At 52.3% G+C, this 12680-nt stretch overlaps 1 protein-coding gene across 2 annotated transcripts in view; it reads left to right on the top strand.

The window, feature by feature from the left end:
• The window catches only part of CPAMD8 (C3 and PZP like alpha-2-macroglobulin domain containing 8), a 1208079-nt gene that overhangs the window by 1036287 nt on the left and 159112 nt on the right, over positions 1-12680 (top strand). The window lies entirely within an intron of this gene.

Genomic DNA, 12680 nt, shown 5'->3' with positions numbered 1-12680 from the left:
TGGAATGTCTTATAATAATAACCTGTAACTACACTTATCAGTATTGGTATCTTTCATAGATTAACATGCCTGAATCATTCCCCGTTGTCGAGATGGGAGTCCCACTGTAACATAATGTTCAATGTAGCCAATCAGCAGCTGGCACCCTCTAGAACTCTCCTAGCAGAGGCAGTTTCCCTCAGATTTTCCCAGCACAAGTGAGAAGTGAGTATCTTATTAAACAACAAGGAAACAGCCTCTACAAGAAGGAGAGGAAGGGAAAAAAGAGAGCATTACTTGTAATACACTTTACCTAGTAATGTGTTGCGTCATTACGAAACATGTAAGCATATGAAATAACCATGAGAACAAAAGACTCTTTCTAAAGATTAGAACAAGGCTGATCTTAATGAGAGACGGCGAAGCAGCGCATGGCCCACTGCTGCATCTGCATCCTGTGCGGACTCCAGGTGGTTGTGCTGTGTGAAGGTGTGAGTGGTGTAGGAGAGTAGGGTCTGCAATCCTATGATCACCCAGATTTTTTGCTTTTGTTTCACTGGTTTACGACTTTCTCTGGCTGTGGGCCTGCCAATCAGACCCACAGCCTGGCTGTTCTCTCTCCAAATTACGACATGTACCCTAGGTGCATTTACCAATTGGTACTGGGCCCCCTTATCAGACCCTGTAACTCAGGGCATAGGTGTACCCAGGGCCTACCAGGGGCTGAAGCATGAATTATGCCACCCCTGGCTGGCCTCCTAAATCTGACACAACTGGCTGCATGACAGCTGGGGCAAAGTCGTGTAATCACCCTTTGCTGTAGATATAGTATACCTATATCTAACCCTAAAAATGGACACACAGATTCCTATCAGTCACTCCTATGGCAGGCCTTAACAATCCTGAAGGCAGAGTGCATGGAATCGTGTGAAATGGTGCTCTGGCATGAGCTGAGCCCGTTTGCAGCTTGCGGAACCAAGTCCTAATAGCTGTTCCATGATAACGCATACCATATACTCTTAAGTGCATTATAATCCTCGCGGTTATATGCTATCTCTGGTATTGCTTTATCAAAACATGTCGAGTAAGGTGTCATACGAATTGGAATACTAACCCCTCGCCAATTCTGGCGACGGGGTTAGCATTCCACCCTTCTAGAGGGACACGACATGTATGTAACTGTGAACCCCAGTTAAAGTTAACTGAAGCCTCAGCTCCACAAAATGGATGCTGCCACCACAGACACGAGTCTGACCTCCTGCTGCTGGGAGTCCTTCCAGCGAGGAGAGCTTGGACAAAGGGTTTCCTGTCCGGGGCGGTGCTAGCACCATCCCAGACAGGGTTTTGTGTATCCTGGGTAGGCAGGGCTTTACAGGAAGGTGACTGCTGAGTGGCACCCCGGTGCTCACTACGCATAGGCCGGCCAGAACCAGTTCCAGGGGCACACCAGCCCCTGGCCTGGGGAAAGTCTGGCATGGGAGAGGGGTGTAACCACCCCCCTCCTAGTCCCACCCATAGGCAGGACCTAGTCACCGGGTCAGCCCCTTTTCCTAGTATAAAGTTAGGAGCGGGCCCCCTTCCAAATTAGATCATCTTTGGAATCAAGACGTGACTTTCTGCGAAAGGACTTCAAGATTTCTTCTTCAAGATTCTACCTTGTGACTAAGGAGTAGTCACCCTGCATCCGCAGGCACCATCTTAAGAACACTGCGGTCTGCTGTAAGTCCTTCCTCCGGAATCCGACTGCCCAGCTCGACAAGAACCGGCTTCCCTGGCACCTCTGACCTCTACTCACCTCTACAGCAAAGCTGAGAACCGTGAGTGCGACGAGACCTCGAGGGACCGGCCATCTTCAAGACTGCACGACTTCTTTCCAGCACGACCGCCGAGGGATCCTCTGGCGAGTGCTTTGGGGTCCGAGAAGCCCCGACCCTGAGCAGCTCCAGCACCGAAGTACAGCCTCCCAGCATCTCCAGGATCGGTGTGGGGCCCTTCTGCTTTTTGCTGCTCACCGCGTTGCTTGTGTCAAGAATTCCTGTCATGCGAGGGGAGGAAAACGGTAACCAGCGAAAACGGACTACATCTCCCAAGATGCTTAGCGGTTGAGAGGTTATGTAAACAGGAGAGCTGTTACATAACTCAAGGAAAACACGCCCTTATGTAAACAGGAGAGCTGTTACATAACTCAAGGAAAACACGCCCTTATGTAAACAGGAGAGCTGTTACATAACTCAAGGAAAACACGCCCTATAAAGGGAGGAACCTGGAGGTACAACACTGTCGGATATTGTGTTTACACCGACGTACCTGCTTCGTGAAGAGCAGCGTTCCGGAGTGGTGCTCCAGTAAGGCAAGAACGGAGGTAGGTCGAGTCGTTACTCCCTGGGCCGTGTCTTGCCCCATCGTCACCTGTGAAGGACCCGGAAGCTCTACCGGTCAACCATTGAGCTTCGCTTTTTGACTCGGCTGAGTCAAGGCGCAGTGGCGCTTATGCTGGTTGGAGTCGTAACTCCCAGCCCGACCAGAGATACAGGGACTGCCAGCTGTAACGCACACCAGGAGGTGTTTGCCGCGTTACAGACTCGGAAGTCCACAGGATCGATCGAGCGTCTGCTCTCGGTTCAGTCTTCTTGCGTTTGATTGGGGTATCGGTGACGCATCACCAGGAGGTGACTCCGCGTCCTGGTGCAGTCTGAAGAAGAGGTTGAGCGGCTGCTCCCTTCAGGTAGAGACCCCGGCTGGGTGTTTCCCTGACTCCTCGATTCTCCCCAGCACTCTTCGTGCCCCTCACAGCCTACCGATTGGCATTGTCGGCCATTTCATTTCTGCCCTCTGTTGGCATACGCCGGGATCGGCGTATATGCAGAGGACGGTTAGGACCATCCGTGCTGTGGGCTGGTAACGTACTTAGCCTGGAGGATTCCAGTGACTATAACTTTTGTTTACTCTTTGTATTATTTGTGCCTTCATTAAAATAACTAACCCTTCACAAGTGGTTACGTCCTCATTGACGTGTCTGTTAAACGATCCTGAGACGTTCAGGGCGTTACAAAATATCCGACCTTAATAACACTAACTGTCTTCCGGTCGATAACAGACATGGCAACACTTGATGATGTGCTGGCTGCTTTAGCGTCCGTGCAAGTGGAATTGGCTGCCTCTAGGCAAGAAACAGCCGATGTAAAAGCCAGACTGGATGCTATCCAATTGGACCCGCTCACGCCCAGCACCTCCCTCACGAACCAGACCCCTGCGGTAGTAGTGGAAATGCCGGTAGCCATCCCCTTGGCAACACCAGAGAGGTACAGTGGGGATCCTAACACAGTGCAGGTATTCCTCACACAAGTGGCGCTACATTTATCGTGCAAACCAAAGGCGTTCCCCACGAGTCAGGCTCGTGTGGCTTTCCTTATTTCCTATTTGGCTGGAAACGCGGCACAGTGGGCCGTACCTCTGGTGAGCAGGGACGACCCCATCTTATGTGATTGGGGTGCTTTTCGCGAGGAATTCCTGAAGGTATTCGACAGAAGGGCTGACTCGTACACGGCGGACCGTGAAATGCTTGAGTTGAGACAGGGATCCAACGACCTGGTGCAGTATCTCAACGCGTTCCGAAGGCTGGTTGCGGAAACCAAGTGGCCTGTTGCTAAACAGACGGCGCTCTTCCATCAAGGGCTGTGCGATGAGCTCAAGGACGCCGTGGCTCATATTGACCCTCAACCCAAGACATGTGAGGTCCTTATCAACCTGGTATTACGGCTGGAACATAGGCTAAGTGACAGAAAGGGGGATCATGGGAGAAAAGGAAAATCCCTTCCATCCTATGTGACGGTGGGAAGTCCTGAAACTTCCACCGCATCCAAGGGAGAACCCATGGACATCGGCGCAATACGAGCGAGCCTCACAGCCACGGAGAAAGAGTCACGCCGTAAACAAGGATTGTGCCTATATTGTGGCAAAAAAGGCCACTACGTACGTGAATGCCCTGCCAAACCGAAGACGTCACGTTATCGGGCCAACCGGTCGGTAACAGCCGTGGTGGACATACCGGCGGAAAACTAGAGGACTCCCAGACCAAAGAAGGGGCATCCCGGAGTCACTCATCCATCCCTTCACTTTCCAACTCGGTCACTAAGGGACAACGACACCTGTTTCTCACGGTGCACGTGGGAGTGCATGACCAGTGGATACCCGTTGTGGCCATGGTGGATTCAGGGGCCACTGGCATGTTTATGGACCACAACGAGGCATGCAGGCTAGGGCTAGTGCTTCTTCCCAAAGCTGTACCCGAAGACGTCTATGCTGTAGACGGAAGGCGATTGGTGACGGGGCCCATCGGGCAGCACACGGGGGTCCTTCCGGTGAGATATGGGAGGAACCATATGGAACAAATCGATTTTAACATCATCCGAGCGCCCCAATATGGTGTCATATTGGGATTGCCGTGGCTACAGAAACACAACCCCTCTGTGGATTGGCCAACACATCGCATCGAAATGACGTCACCGTATTGCACCCTGCATTGTGGAATACGACCGGAATCCCTTGACGCAGATGAGAGCGGGAGTCAGACGGTGGCTACAGCGGCAGAAAAAGATGTGGCTCTCCCCCAGGCTTATCACAGTTTTGAGGACGTATTTGATGAGGTGAAGGCGGAAGTGCTACCACCACATAGACAGTTTGACTGCCAGATCGACCTGGTGCCAGGGGCCAGCGTTCCCAGCGGCAGGCTGTATGCCCTGACGGAGCCTGAAAACGTGCATCTCCGGGGGTACCTGGATAAACTCCTCAAGCTAGGATTCATCCGCCCGTCCAAGTCTCCGGCCGCCTCGCCACTCTTCTTCATCCCGAAGGCTAATGGGGAGCTGAGAGCCTGTGTGGACTTTAGGGCATTGAATGCGATAACCATAAAAAATCGGTACCCCTTGCCTCTCATCAGTGTACTTCTGGAACAGGTCAAGAAAGCTCGTATCTACACCAAGTTGGATTTGAAAGGGGCATACCATCTGGTGCGCATGAGGGACGGAGACGAGTGGAAGACCGCCTTTAAGACCAGGTTCGGCCTTTTTGAGTACCTCGTCATGCCGTTCGGTCTGTGCAACGCCCCGGCAGCCTTTCAGTACTTTCTGAATGAGGTATTCAGAGAGGAGTTGGATATCTACGTGGTCGTATATATCGACGACATCCTCATCTATTCGTCCAGTGTGGAGGAGCACGTACACCACGTCAAAGCTGTGCTCCAAAAGCTGAGGGAAAACATGCTGTTTTGTAAACTCAGCAAGTGTGACTTCCACGTCACATCCGTGGAATTCCTCGGAGTGATGCTGAGTCCAGAGGGACAGGAGATGGCAGAACGAAAGATCAAGGCGGTGAAAGAATGGCTGGTGCCCCAAAGCGTGAAGGACGTCCAAAGTTTCATTGGCTTCGCCAACTTTTACAGGCGGTTTATAGATGGATTTTCAGGATTGGTGGCCCCAATCACACAGCTACTGAGGAAGTCCAAGGAGTTTGTCTGGTCCCCTGAAGCGAGCACAGCCTTTGAGGCCCTGAAAAGCGCCTTTGGTAAGGCGCCGGTGTTGGCTCACCCCGATCCGGATCTCCCCTACGTGGTGGAAGCGGACGTATCGGATGTGGCGCTGGGGGCTATCTTGTCCCAACGCAACCACGACACAGGGGTGCTTCATCCCGTTGCGTACATGTCCCGCAAACTCAACGACGCCGGACGCAACTACCATATTGCGGAGAAGGAGCTTCTCGCAATCAAGGACGCCTTCACCGAATGGAGGCATTGGTTGATGGGGGCAAGACATGTGGTATCGGTGTACACGGACCATCGGAACCTACAGTTCATGACGGCCACAAGACACCTTTCTCCCAGGCAGCTGCGGTGGATGATCTTCTTTGCGGGGTTCAACTTCCGCATCACATATCGGCCGGGGACGGAAAACCGGAAGGCGGACGCCCTGTCCCGTCAATCTGCAGTTAAGGAACCATTGCCTGCGACCGAGCATTCCATCATTTCCCCGAGGATGGTATTGGGGGTTATCCAACCGGATACTTTCCTGAGGGGAATAAAGAGAGGGATCAGGTCATTCGCATGGCGGAGGTGGCTCCTCAGTCACAGAGAATGGCAGCTGAAGGACGGGATACCCCTGAAGGGCAGGTGCCTATTGATACCCACGCCTAGGCTAAGGAAACAAGCATTCATCTGGTGCCATGACTCTCCATGCGCAGGTCATTTGGGCTTTGAAAAAACGATGGCTAGCATGGGACGGCATTTCTGGTGGCCAACCATGAGAGTGGATGTCAGGAGGTGGGGACAGGAGTGTCCTACGTGTGCTACCATGAAGGCCGACCATGGCCGAACCCAAGGGCTCTTACATCCACTTCCAACCCCGGATAGACCATGGGATAGCATATCACTGGACTTCGTGGTGGGCCTACCGGTAGACCAGGGGATGACGGCAATACTGGTGGTGGTGGATTACTTGACGAAAATGGGGCACTTCATCCCCTGCAAGAGAGTCCCTACGGCCGGGGAATTGGCGTCACTACTCCTAAAGAATGTGGTACGACTGCATGGATTACCTGGGGTGATCGTGTCGGATCGGGGATCGCAGTTTACTGCGCAATTCTGGAAGACTTGGTGCACTGCGCTGCACGTTAAGACCGCCCTGTCCACCAGCTACCACCCTCAAACGGACGGCCAAACCGAGCGCCTGAACCAAACGCTCAAACAGTATCTGCGATGTTTTGTCGACCAGGGCAGGGAAGAATGGGTCGACTTGTTATGGGTTGCAGAGATAGACTACAACAATGCCACTCACAGCTCCACACAGTCATCTCCGTTCTATAGCAACTATGGCCATCATCCCAGGTTCTTGCCATTTCTCCATCCTCTCAAAGAAGACAAGATTCCCGCCACGGCGGACAGGGTAGCACGCATTAAGGGTGCATTGATGCGCTCAAAGGCGGTCCTGATAGAGGCCAAGAAAAGGTACAAGGCTACAGCGGACAGGAAGAGATGGCCCGGGCCACTGTACCGCACTGGAGACTACGTCTGGATATCCACAAGAAATATGAGGTTTCGAAAGAACAGTGTGTTCCATCCCAAGCACATGGGCCCCTATCGAATTACCAAGTGTATGGGTCCCGTGAACGTGAAGGTGTGCTTGCCCCAGTCATTGCGGATACACCCTGTCTTTCATGTATCATTGCTCAAACCAGCACCCTCCAAGCCGTATGGGACACCTAGGCCGGTATGCGTGGAGTCGGAGGTGGAGTATGAAGTGTCGGGCATACTGGCGTCCAAATGGCGCAGGGGGAAGCTGTGGTACCTGGATGCGTGGAAAGGCTATGGCCCGGAGGAGCAATCATGGGAACCGGCTGAAGGGGTTCATGCTCCGCGCTTGGTCTCCTTGTTCCATCGGCGTTTTCCTGCCAGCGCTGGCCCCGTGGGGAGCCGCTGAGAGGGAGGATGTACTGTCAAGAATTCCTGTCATGCGAGGGAAGGAAAACGGTAACCAGCGAAAACGGACTACATCTCCCAAGATGCTTAGCGGTTGAGAGGTTATGTAAACAGGAGAGCCGTTACATAACTCAAGGAAAACACGCCCTTATGTAAACAGGAGAGCTGTTACATAACTCAAGGAAAACACGCCCTTATGTAAACAGGAGAGCTGTTACATAACTCAAGGAAAACACGCCCTTATGTAAACAGGAGAGCTGTTACATAACTCAAGGAAAACACGCCCTATAAAGGGAGGAACCTGGAGGTACAACACTGTCGGATATTGTGTTTACACCGACGTACCTGCTTCGTGAAGAGCAGCGTTCCGGAGTGGTGCTCCAGTAAGGCAAGAACGGAGGTAGGTCGAGTCGTTACTCCCTGGGCCGTGTCTTGCCCCATCGTCACCTGTGAAGGACCCGGAAGCTCTACCGGTCAACCATTGAGCTTCGCTTTTTGACTCGGCTGAGTCAAGGCGCAGTGGCGCTTATGCTGGTTGGAGTCGTAACTCCCAGCCCGACCAGAGATACAGGGACTGCCAGCTGTAACGCACACCAGGAGGTGTTTGCCGCGTTACAGACTCGGAAGTCCACAGGATCGATCGAGCGGCTGCTCTCGGTTCAGTCTTCTTGCATTTGATTGGGGTATCAGTGACGCATCACCAGGAGGTGACTCCGCGTCCCGGTGCAGTCTGAAGAAGAGGTTGAGCGGCTGCTCCCTTCAGGTAGAGACCCCGGCTGGGTGTTTCCCTGACTCCTCGATTCTCCCCAGCACTCTTCGTGCCCCTCACAGCCTACCGATTGGCATTGTCGGCCATTTCATTTCTGCCCTCTGTTGGCATACGCCGGGATCGGCGTATATGCAGAGGACGGTTAGGACCATCCGTGCTGTGGGCTGGTAACGTACTTAGCCTGGAGGATTCCAGTGACTATAACTTTTGTTTACTCTTTGTATTATTTGTGCCTTCATTAAAATAACTAACCCTTCACAAGTGGTTGCGTCCTCATTGACGTGTCTGTTAAACGATCCTGAGACGTTCAGGGCGTTACAAAATATCCGACCTTAATAACACTAACTGTCTTCCGGTCGATAACAGACATGGCAACACTTGATGATGTGCTGGCTGCTTTAGCGACCGTGCAAGTGGAATTGGCTGCCTCTAGGCAAGAAACAGCCGATGTAAAAGCCAGACTGGATGCTATCCAATTGGACCCGCTCACGCCCAGCACCTCCCTCACGAACCAGACCCCTGCGGTAGTAGTGGAAATGCCGGTAGCCATCCCCTTGGCAACACCAGAGAGGTACAGTGGGGATCCTAACACAGTGCAGGTATTCCTCACACAAGTGGCGCTACATTTATCGTGCAAACCAAAGGCGTTCCCCACGAGTCAGGCTCGTGTGGCTTTCCTTATTTCCTATTTGGCTGGAAACGCGGCACAGTGGGCCGTACCTCTGGTGAGCAGGGACGACCCCATCTTATGTGATTGGGGTGCTTTTCGCGAGGAATTCCTGAAGGTATTCGACAGAAGGGCTGACTCGTACACGGCGGACCGTGAAATGCTTGAGTTGAGACAGGGATCCAACGACCTGGTGCAGTATCTCAACGCCTTCCGAAGGCTGGTTGCGGAAACCAAGTGGCCTGTTGCTAAACAGACGGCGCTCTTCCATCAAGGGCTGTGCGATGAGCTCAAGGACGCCGTGGCTCATATTGACCCTCAACCCAAGACATGTGAGGGCCTTATCAACCTGGTATTACGGCTGGAACATAGGCTAAGTGAAAGAAAGGGGGATCATGGGAGAAAAGGAAAATCCCTTCCATCCTATGTGACGGTGGGAAGTCCTGAAACTTCCACCGCATCCAAGGGAGAACCCATGGACATCGGCGCAATACGAGCGAGCCTCACAGCCACGGAGAAAGAGTCACGCCGTAAACAAGGATTGTGCCTATATTGTGGCAAAAAAGGCCACTACGTACGTGAATGCCCTGCCAAACCGAAGACGTCACGTTATCGGGCCAACCGGTCGGTAACAGCCGTGGTGGACATACCGGCGGAAAACTAGAGGACTCCCAGACCAAAGAAGGGGCATCTCGGAGTCACTCATCCATCCCTTCACTTTCCAACTCGGTCACTAAGGGACAACGACACCTGTTTCTCACGGTGCACGTGGGAGTGCATGACCAGTGGATAGCCGTTGTGGCCATGGTGGATTCAGGGGCCACTGGCATGTTTATGGACCACAACGAGGCATGCAGGCTAGGGCTAGTGCTTCTTCCCAAAGCTGTACCCGAAGACGTCTATGCTGTAGACGGAAGGCGATTGGTGACGGGGCCCATCGGGCAGCACACGGGGGTCCTTCCGGTGAGATATGGGAGGAACCATATGGAACAAATCGATTTTAACATCATCCGAGCGCCCCAATATGGTGTCATATTGGGATTGCCGTGGCTACAGAAACACAACCCCTCTGTGGATTGGCCAACACATTGCATCGAAATGACGTCACCGTATTGCACCCTGCATTGTGGAATACGACCGGAATCCCTTGACGCAGATGAGAGCGGGAGTCAGACGGTGGCTACAGCGGCAGAAAAAGATGTGGCTCTCCCCCAGGCTTATCACAGTTTTGAGGACGTATTTGATGAGGTGAAGGCGGAAGTGCTACCACCACATAGACAGTTTGACTACCAGATCGACCTGGTGCCAGGGGCCAGCGTTCCCAGCGGCAGGCTGTATGCCCTGACGGAGCCTGAAAACGTGCATCCCCGGGGGTACCTGGATAAACTCCTCAAGCTAGGATTCATCCGCCCGTCCAAGTCTCCGGCCGCCTCGCCACTCTTCTTCATCCCGAAGGCTAATGGGGAGCTGAGAGCCTGTGTGGACTTTAGGGCATTGAATGCGATAACCATAAAAAATCGGTACCCCTTGCCTCTCATCAGTGTACTTCTGGAACAGGTCAAGAAAGCTCGTATCTACACCAAGTTGGATTTGAAAGGGGCATACCATCTGGTGCGCATGAGGGACGGAGACGAGTGGAAGACCGCCTTTAAGACCAGGTTCGGCCTTTTTGAGTACCTCGTCATGCCGTTCGGTCTGTGCAACGCCCCGGCAGCCTTTCAGTACTTTCTGAATGAGGTATTCAGAGAGGAGTTGGATATCTACGTGGTCGTATATATCAACGACATCCTCATCTATTCGTCCAGTGTGGAGGAGCACGTACACCACGTCAAAGCTGTGCTCCAAAAGCTGAGGGAAAACATGCTGTTTTGTAAACTCAGCAAGTGTGACTTCCACGTCACATCCGTGGAATTCCTCGGAGTGATGCTGAGTCCAGAGGGACAGGAGATGGCAGAACGAAAGATCAAGGCGGTGAAAGAATGGCCGGTGCCCCAAAGCGTGAAGGACGTCCAAAGTTTCATTGGCTTCGCCAACTTTTACAGGCGGTTTATAGATGGATTTTCAGGCTGGGTGTTTTCCTGACTCCTCGATTCTCCCCAGCACTCTTCGTGCCCCTCACAGCCTACCGATTGGCATTGTCGGCCATTTCATTTCTGCCCTCTGTTGGCATACGCCGGGATCGGCGTATATGCAGAGGACGGTTCGGACCATCCGTGCTGTGGGCTGGTAACGTACTTAGCCTGGAGGATTCCAGTGACTATAACTTTTGTTTACTCTTTGTATTATTTGTGCCTTCATTAAAATAACTAACCCTTCACAAGTGGTTGCGTCCTCATTGAGGTGTCTGTTAAACGATCCTGAGAGGTTCAGGGCGTTACAGCTTGGCTACTAGCCCGCTGGCTTGTGGCCTTCTTAACGACGCCCGACGACATCACTGCTGCTGGTCTGGTTGCTCCAGACTGGCCCTTGCTCCCTTCCAAAAGAGGAGCACCCCGGACCCTCCTGGTCCACTCAAGACGCCATTTTAGGTCCACCGCGTGGGCTTGAATTAGCCAAGGCTTTGTTGCCCAATCCTGGGTCCAGCGACGCCGACAGCTTCATCCATCGTGGGACAGATCGCTCCTCCATCCTGGTCGCCGACAACGCCTCCTGGTCCGTGAGATCTGCAGAGCCCAGCGTCGCCCACTCACCTAGTCGAGGTGACTACCATCCGGTGCCCTCCTGGTGCCACCTGACTACTGGCTAGTAGTCACGAACTTGGTCCCCTCTGCTTTCAGGTATCGTCCATCTTCAAGATCCAGGCTTGGATCACTTCGAACTCTCTTTACTGGTCGCCTGCCAGCATCTTTCTTCCAGGCTCCTGGTCCATCTACGAGGATTCCCGACGTCTTTTGAGACCTATGCAGCTGCAGCCCCTGGGCTAGGTAACTTCGGCATTTCGGTGCCCCAGCATAGCCTCACTATCCAAGGGTCAGAATCCACTTTTGTTTTCCTCCTACCAGGTCGGGTTCGCCCGAGAACACTAACGTTGCTTTTACTAGCTACCATAGACTTTGTCCCGCATCACGTGTGAGAGTGCACACTCTGCACCCGAGAACCCTGGGCCTCCTAGAAGTAATCTAAAGATTCTATAGTCAAGTCCTAGCGATTCCAAAGCCTATTAGTACTGTACTTACCTGCTAGTAATTTCGCATTCCACTTTCAGAGTATATGGTTTTCCGTGCCCCTCGGGCATTTGTATATACTGTGCTAACTTAAGTATTTTCGTAAGAGTTTTGTTTTGTGCTTAGTACCCTGTCCTCATAAAGAGTACAGGGCTGTTGTGATTCTAATAAATACACTGTTTATTTTCATAACACTTGTGTGGTGTCCTTTCACTTGGTGTTCAAGGGGTGTATGTGATGGTATAACAGCTGGCTTAACACGCCCTCTCGAGTCTTTAGCCTTAGACTGCTCGTATCCACGCTACTAGGATAGCTGGTCTATAAGGTTGACTTACAACCAATCATCAATAAGGGTTGTCTGGACTGATACATAGTGTTCCCTAGAATAGTGAGCACTGCATATCAGGCCAACTTCTCACATTGGTGAGCAGCGGTTGGGATTTGAGCTTGCTGTTGTTTTACCACACGTATCCTAAGAATATCTTGTGAAAGATCACATAAGTACTTCAGGTACATATAACTTAGCTTAGAATACTCTGAGTTCTACTGAACCAGCTGTTGTAGCTCTTCAAGGCTTAGCACACCTTGGCTACAACTCTTAGCAAGGGATCAGTAGGCAAGCATATAGTGTAG

This window comes from Lissotriton vulgaris, chromosome 12 (genome assembly GCF_964263255.1).
Source record: "Lissotriton vulgaris chromosome 12, aLisVul1.2, whole genome shotgun sequence".
NCBI classification, from domain to species: Eukaryota; Metazoa; Chordata; class Amphibia; order Caudata; family Salamandridae; genus Lissotriton; species Lissotriton vulgaris.
This window is presented reverse-complemented; position numbering and strand designations above follow the sequence as displayed.